General features: G+C 47.1%; 1 non-coding gene across 1 annotated transcript; it reads left to right on the top strand.

Annotated features, from left to right (window-relative positions):
* The first annotated feature begins 2596 nt into the window (after window positions 1-2596).
* On the top strand, window positions 2597-2703 carry LOC135271360 (U6 spliceosomal RNA). Its single transcript, XR_010339458.1, has one exon. It is a non-coding gene; the product is annotated as a U6 spliceosomal RNA (small nuclear RNA).
* The last annotated feature ends 5739 nt before the right edge of the window (window positions 2704-8442 follow it).

The raw sequence follows: 8442 nt of genomic DNA, 5'->3' as shown, positions 1-8442 counted from the left end.
AAACTTTTAGTTCTGGGACTATTTGTTTCATGAGTAAACAACTCACTCTCATTGCATTCCTCTTAATGTGACATTATATTTATGCAAAAATATACCTATTTTCTGTTGCCCTGAGAATTTGAGTTCCAGAATAAGTAAAATAGAGTTATTTCCCTTGTGTTTCAGGGGAACTATAGGAAGTTCAAGAAGATGAGGAGAGGTTCTAGTATTTAAAGAAGGGAAAGAGGACAGGAGTGTCTTTTCCCTTTTCTTCCTCTATGTCTCTGCTGTCCTTCCTGCCCCTTTCCTGCTCATTCTGCTGCCACTATTTTTGAAGGATTAGCCTGAAGGATGGAGAGCATCTGGAATTACTGGTCTCTGAGGATGTGAGAGTAAGGGTTTGCAGGTCCTGTGTACTTGAGAATGAATGAGCAGCACCTAATGAAGAGACTAGGAGAATCCAAATTACTCTTCTAAAAGATTTTCAGCTCTGGATTCTTTGCTCTAAGCTTTATAGGTTTTTTGTGTTTTGCTTTTTTTTAACCTGTTTTTGCTTTTGTTTCTCTTTGAAAGGAGATACTGTATTTTTTTGGATTTCCTTACTTGTTGGCAAGAGGGGAAGACAATTCTCCCATTAGATGCTTAGAAATTATTGTTGAGAAACTGGACCATTCCCCTTAAATGAAACAAGTTTGGAAACTGCATCTATAGGGATTTAATCTACCAAGGTAGATTGGAATCACACTAGTCAGCCAGTCACTTGGAGTAAGAGGGTAACGAGTAGCCTCACTGAGCCTGTGGTATCCAACCCTGGATTCTGAAGCTAGTGAAGAGCAGCCCTGGAGTGAGCTCCAGGCTAGCTTTGCTGTGCAAAGTACATAGTTACTCCTCAGTAACCATGCCCAACTCTAGGCTCCTTCACCTCCTGCTTCCAAAATGGAGAGAATGAGAGTTCAGGGGTCAAACACCTACCAGAGCCAGGCAGGTATGTGAATGTTAGACAAATCACCTGAGGTCTGTGATAAACAGCAGAATGAGATACTTCTCTAAATGAATGATGCCTTCTTTGCCTGCTGAGTTCCCCCCACCCAGGAGAGAAGCACCATGTTCAAGTGGAATTGGTTAGGCCTTTGGAAGCTCAAGAGGCCGATTTAGCAAATTTACATCTTAGCATCATCATATATACAAGTGACCTTGGGCATTTATGAGGCATTTTTGAGCCTTAGCTTTCATGTTCCTATAATAACGCCACATGGTCAAAATGAGAAAACATGTAAAAGGACATGGCACTCAGTAGGTACAGTTGACCCTCTGCATCTGTGGGCTCCACATCCATGTATTCAACTAATGTGGATCAAAAATACTTGGGGAATAAATGAATAGCTGCATCTGTACTGGATATGTACAGACTTTTTTTGAGACCTAGTCTCACTCTTGTCGCCCAGGCTGGAGTACAGTAGCATGATCTCAACTCACTGCAACCTCCACCTCCCAGGTTCAAGCAATTCTCTGCCTCAGCCTCCCAAGTAGCTGGGATTACAGGTGTGTGCCACCATGCCAAACTAATATTTGTTTTTTTAATAGAGACGGGGATTTCACCATGTTGGCCAGGCTGGTCTCGAACTCCTGACCTCAGGTGATCCACCCGCCTCGGCCTCCCAAAGTGTTAGGATTACAGCCGTGAGCCACCGGGCCCAGCTGACTAATGACAAAATTAACCCTAGCCAGGCGTTAGAGATCAGCCTAGCCAACATGGTGAAACCCCGTCTCTACTAAAAATACAAAATTAGCCAGGTGTGGTGGCGGGAGCCTGTAATCCCAGGTACTCGGGAGGCTGAGGCAGAGAATTGCTTGAACCCGGGAGGCGGAGGTTGCAGTAAGCTGAGATCATTCCACTGCATTCCTGCCTGAGTAACAGAGAGAGACCCGGTCTCAAAAATAAAAATAAAAAATTAGGCTGTTGTGGCGCGCGCCTGTAAGTCCCAGCTACTCAGAAGGCTGAAGCAGGAGAAGCGCTTTAACCCAGGAGGCGGAAGTTGCAGTGAGTCAAGATCTCATCACTGAACTCCAGCCTGGGAGACAGAGTGAGACTCCGTCTTAATCAATCAATCAATCAATCATGGATCTGGGAGGCCGTGCGTAGCTCATATGCAAATAGTGTGCCATGTTACCTCAGGGACATGGGCAGCGTCGCATTTGGGTATCAGCTTGGAGGGCCGTTTGAGCTTGACTTCTACAGCGGCCATTGCGCTTCCATCCCCCAGGTGGCAACATAGCCGGCGCGGAGCGCGGACCTGGACCTGCACATGCGCGCCACGGACGAGGCGGGCCGAGTTCCTGCGCCTGGGAGCCATTCGTGGAAGGGTGTGGCGGCCTAAGCTCGGCTGCACTCGGGTTCCCGTGGCCGCCGCTGCAGCTCTAGAGCACAAATCCGTTTGGCCAAAACTTAAACAAACACACGGATGCACATGTCTGTTTACCTTTAGGTCAGGTGCAGAGGGAATGTCTGGAATGGCACTCATCGAAAGCTGCAGTAACTTGGGAGAATGAGGCTTTTACCTCAGCGTGTCCCCTTCTGTAACGTCTTGTTTTAATGTCTTATTAAAAATCAGAAGAGGTGCTTGCTTCGGCAGCACATGTACTAAAATTGGAACGATACAGAGAAGATTAGCATGGCCCCTGGGCAAGGATGACATGCAAATTCGTGAAGCGTTCCATATTGAAAAACAAAAACAAAAAACCAGAAGAGGCCGGGCGTGGTGGCTCACACCTGTAATCCCAGCACTTTGGGAGGCCGAGGCAAGCGGATCACCTGAGGTCAGCAATTCGAGACTAGCCTGGCCAACATGGCGAAACCCCGTCCCTACTAAAAATACAAAAATATTAGCCAGGCATGATGGCGGGCGGCTGTAATCCAGCTACTCAGGAGGCTGAGGCACGCGAATCGCTTGAACCTGGCTGTCAGAGGTTGCAGTGGGTCGAGATCGCACCACGGCACTCCAGCCTGGGTGACGGCGAGACTCCGAGACTCCATCTCAAAAAGAAAACAAACTGAAAAAAGGCAAGGCAGGACCACAAGCTCTGAGGGAGATTAGTCATCCACTTTCTCTCTCTGCCCACTATCCAGAAATTCCATCCTCATGAGAATCCACTTTAGGAGAGGAAACATACCCCTGTTATACTGTATTCAGCCTTTCTTGTTTGAGCCACACTGGCCCTGACTGTAATGATCCTGCTGCAACATTGTCTGCATCATGTATGAAAGCGAATCCTACATGGACTTCTATCTTCTGGGGACTCAGGCAGCTCATGGCCATGACAGCATTTCTGGTGTTCCTCGCTGCCCTGTAATTTTAGCATGACCATCTTTATTATTTATTTATTTCTGACTACAAAGATCCAGAAGAGAAACATGACCATTTCTTTCTTCTTTTTTTCCGCCTGGGACGGAGTCTTGCTGGAGTGCAGTGGCACGATCTCGGCTCACTGCAACCTCCGCCTCCTGGGTTCAAGTGGTTCTCCAGCTGGGATTATGTGCTGGATCTCCAGCTGAATCTCCATGTGCCTGGCCGAAACATGACTATTTTTATTACTGCTTCGATAAGGTGACCCCACCCCTTCATCACTGCCCAGCCCCCTCCTCCCCCCTTAGTTATCTATTGCTGTGTAACAAATTACCCCCGGGAACGACTGGTTTAAAATAATAAACATTCCTCTCCTACCTGAAAGCTCCAGTGAGGCTGGAGGATCCATTTGCTGGGAGGCTGTAATAAGCATGCTTCCAATTTTCTCTTGTCTTATGTTTTGACATCTTTGGGGGCCTTCCAGACCCAGTGACAGACTTGCTCCTTCCAGGGCTAGCTTACTCCTAGAAACACTTACCGCATATTTTGCAAGAATGCCTCTCATCCACGCCAGCCACCTCCTTCACCTTTCACACACCAAGCCATTATTCCCCTTGTACTAAATCACCGCAGGACCAGGTGCCAGGCAACTAGAGACCACCCTGTAGCCCAAAGCCCACTGGAACAAATCAACTAGCCAATCCTAAACCGTTTATTCTGCCCTGCCTTTCCTGAGGCAACTCTGATAAAGGCTGTGGCCCTTGGTCTAATTCTGCCTCCTCAACAAAGCCTGATTTTTCTCCCATGGTCCTGTGTGGTATGGAATGTCCCTTCTCTTGGGAAATGTAATACATTCTGGCCAGGCGCGGTGGCTCATGCCTGTTATCCCAGTACTTTGGGAGGCCGAGCCAGGGGATCACAAGGTCAGGAGATCAAGAGCATCCTGGCTAACACGGTGAAACCCCGTCTCTACTAAAAATACAAAAAATTAGCCCGGCATGGTGGCATGCACCTGTAGTCCTAGATACTCGGGAGGCTGAGGCAGGAGAATAGCTTGAACCCAGGAGGTGGACGTTGCAGTGAGCCAAGATCTCGCCACTGCACTCCAGCCTGGGTGACAGAGCGAGACTGTCTCAAAAAAAAAAAAAAAAATGTAATACATTCTTTCAATGGCATTGACTTCTCTGTGTCATCACTCAATCTCTGTTAATTAAAATCCCACAGGTACAAATGAAACAGAGACTCATTCTCATGGCTGGCAAAGTTGATGCCAACTGTTGGCTAGAGGCCTTAAGACCTCCATGTCCTTAAGTCCATGGCAGCTGACTTCCCTTACAGCCAGTTATCTGAAGAGATGAAGGCAGAAACTGCAATGTCACATTGCTTCTGCCAGATTCTGAGTTACACAGACCAGCTCTGAGTTGGTGTGGGAGACTATAGAAGGGCATCAGTTGCAGGTGAGGATCACTGGGGCCATCTTCGAGGCTGGCTGCCACAGGGAATTGTGAGTATTGACTTGCTACATTAACTTCTTTCCTTCCTTCACAAGAGTATAGTTATCCTCCATCCCCATGACCCCACCCCCAAGTAGATATATCAGCTCAAGCCAGAGGCCATACTTGATTTTTCAAAATGTAACCTGGGCTGGGCATGGTGAATCATGCCTGTAATCCCAGCACTCTGGGAGGCTGAGGTGGACGGATCACCTGAGGCCAGGAGTTCGAGACCGGGCTGGCCAACATGGCGAAACCTCGTCTCTACTAAAAATAGAAAAATTAGCCGGGCACACCTGTAATCCGAGCTACTTGGAAGCTGAGACAGGAGACTCGCTTGAACCTGGAAGGCAGAGGTTGCAGTAAGCCGAGACCGCATCACTGCGCTCAAGCCTGGGCAACAGATAGAGACTCTGTCTCAAAAAAAAAAAAAGGCTGGGTGTGGTGGTTTACACCTGTAATCCCAGCACTTTGGGAGGCCAAAGTGGGTGGATCACAAGGTCAAGAGATTGAGACCATCCTGACCAACATGGTGAAACCCTGCTCTCCTAAAAATACAAAAATTAGCCAGGCATAGTGGCGCACGCCTGTAGTCCAAGCTACTTAGGAGGCTGAGGCAGGAGAATCACTTGGACCCAGGAGGCGAAGATTGCAGTGAGCCAATATTGGACCACTGCACTCCAGCATGGCAACGGAGTGAGACACTTTCTCAAGAAAAAAAAAGTAAATTAATGCTACAGGGATGGGAGACACTCACTTCCTAGAACAAGCTCCCTTCCCCATCCATCAGTTTGAGATCAAAGATAATGGAAACGTATTGTTCAAATACAATAAATAAATAATCTCTTTAGGTCAATACTGTAAATGTAAAACTATTTAATTGCAGGTTCTCCTGGGAAAAGAGTTTCAGGAAACACTGTCAGAAATTCCTAACCAGTTGTGTTTGGGGTCAGGGGAACCTTTGAGACCTGATGAAAGCAATGGAGTCTCTCTCTAAAATAAAATGTTTAGAAACAATAATCAGAAACCAATCTCAGGCCAGGTGCAGTGGCTCACGCCTATAACCCAGCACTGTAGGAGGCTGAGGCAGGCGGAGCACTTGAAATCAGGAGTTTAAGACCAGCCTGGCCAACATGGTGAAACCCCGTATCTACAAAAAAATACAAAACTTCAACCAGGTGCGGTGGCTCACGCCTGTAATCCCAGAGTTTTGGGAGGCCAAGGTGGGCGGATCAGGACATTAAGAGATCGAGACCATCCTGGCCAACATGGTGAAACCCCGTCTCTAGTAAAAATACAAAAAAAAAAAAAAAAAAATTAGCTGAGTGTAATAGCATGAGCCTGTAGTCCCAGCTACTTGGGAGGCTGAGGCAGGAGAATCCCTGGAACCCGGGAGGCAAAAGTTGCAGTGAGCCGAGATTGTGCCACTGCACTCCAGCTTGGTGACAGAGCAAAACTCTGCCTAAAAAAAAAAAAAATTCCAGCCTGGCCAACATAGTGAAACACTGTCTCTACTAAAAATACAAAAGGTAAACGGGCATGGTGGCACCGTGGCTGTGGTCACAGCTACTCAGGAGGCTGAGGCAGGAGAATCACTTGAATCTGGGAGACAGAGGTTGCAGTTAGCCAAGATTACGCCACTGCACTCCAGCCTGGGCAACAGAGTGAGACATAAGATTCTGTCTCAAAAATATATATATATCTATTAAAAAAAAATTAGCACTCCTGTAATCTCACTTACTTGGGAGGCTGAGGCAGGGGAATTGGTTGAACCCAGGAGGTGGAGGTTGCAGTGAGCTGAGATCTCACCACTGTACACCAGCCTGGGCAAGACAGACTCGGTCTCAGAAAAAAAAAAAATTTGACATGAGTTATGCTTAAGTTAAAAATAGAATGTTACAGAGCTAGGTGGAAAAGGAAATTATGGTAGCTAGGAAAGGCCCTAAATAAGTGATATTTGAAGGAAGACTAGAATGATGAGAAAGCCAGTGAGGTAAAAGAATACCAGGTACAAATAATTTGAGAAGGAAACAACTTTGGAGTGTTCCAAAAACAAAATGTGTAGTGCCAGTACCCCAAGTTACTCCGGAGGCTGAGGCAGGAGGATCACTTGAGCCCAGGAGTTTGAGGCTGCAGTGAGCTATAATCACACCATTGCACTCTCACCTCAGTGAGACACTGTCTCTTAAAACAAAAACATGTAACACTCGGCCGGGTGTGGTGGCTCATGCCTGTAATCGCACTTTGGGAGGCCGGGGCAGGTGGATCACGAGGTCAGGAGTTTGAGATCAGTCTGGCCAATATGATGAAACCCCATCTCTACCAAAAATATAAAATTAGCTGGGCATGGTGGCACGCACCTGTAGTCCCAGCTACCATGGAGGCTACTGGAGGCAGAAGAATCACTTGAACCCGGGAGGCAGAGGTAGACAGTGAGCCAAGATCAGGCCACTGCACTCCAGCCTGGGCTACAGAGTGAGACTCCATGTAAAAACAAAACAAATTTAGCCAGGGGTGGTGGCATGTGCCTGTAGTCCCAGCTACTCAGGAGGCTAAGGCAGGAGAATTGCTTGAACCTGGGAGGTGGAGGTTGCAGTGAGCTGAGATCATGCCACTGCACTCCAGATTGGGCGATAGAGTAAGACTCCGTCTCAAAAAAAAAAAAAAAAAAAGCAACACTCAGCAAAGATGGAAATTCCAGTCTCCAGTATTTTGCTTTTTTTTTTTTCAGACGTAGTCTTGCTCTGTCACCAGGCTGGAGTACAGTACAATCTCTGCATGCCGGGTTCAAGCGATTCTCCTGCCTCTGCCTCCCGAGTAGCTGGGATTATAGGCGTGTGCCACCACGCCCAGCTAATTTTTATATTTTTAGTAGAGACAGGGTTTCACTATGTTGGCCAGGCTGGTCTTGAACTCCTGACCTCAAGTGATCTGCCTGCCTTGGAGGCAGATCACTTAGGGACATACATACACCTAGGCTACAAACGTGTACTGTATGTTACTGAATACTGTAGGCAATTGTAACACCATGGTATTTTTATATCTAAATATAGAAAAGGTACAGTAAGAGCACAGTATTATACTCTTATGGGACAACTGCCATATATATGGTCTGTCAAAACACTGAACCAAAAACACTGAACGCACGACTGTGAAAAGCACTGTGTAAAATTCCACCATCCAGAAATATAAAACTGCTTCGGGGGTGGTGATAACACTGGAGCAACCTGGGAGAAATGACAAGCCCAGTAGGCACAGAACAGGTCTGACAGGACAAGGTAGCTCCCAGTTTCCTCCAGGTGTGCTTCTTGCTGGAGCAGGGTTATATTGGCCCAAGCTGGCAAAGAGGGGCTCTATTCTCACCTGACCACTATGGTACTTCGTTATTTGCACCTTGGAAGATTTCTCAAGCTGAGGTATTAGGCTCTCAAGGGACTTACCCTTAAGATAGTAAGTAGAAGAGTCAAGTGAGGTGGCAGTGGTCACCAATACCAACCGTGCATGTGCCAAGGGTTACTAGAAACCCCGATTCCCAACAGTGATTTTCAGTTGGGGGTGGTTTTATTGCTGGAGGCATTTGACAAGGTCTTGGAAACATTTTTTTGGTTGTGGGAGTGCTGCTACTG

Source organism: Aotus nancymaae, unplaced genomic scaffold, assembly GCF_030222135.1.
Source record: "Aotus nancymaae isolate 86718 unplaced genomic scaffold, 86718_ANA_hifiasm-v0.15.2.pri h1tg000076l, whole genome shotgun sequence".
Lineage (NCBI taxonomy): Eukaryota > Metazoa > Chordata > Mammalia > Primates > Aotidae > Aotus > Aotus nancymaae.
This window is presented reverse-complemented; position numbering and strand designations above follow the sequence as displayed.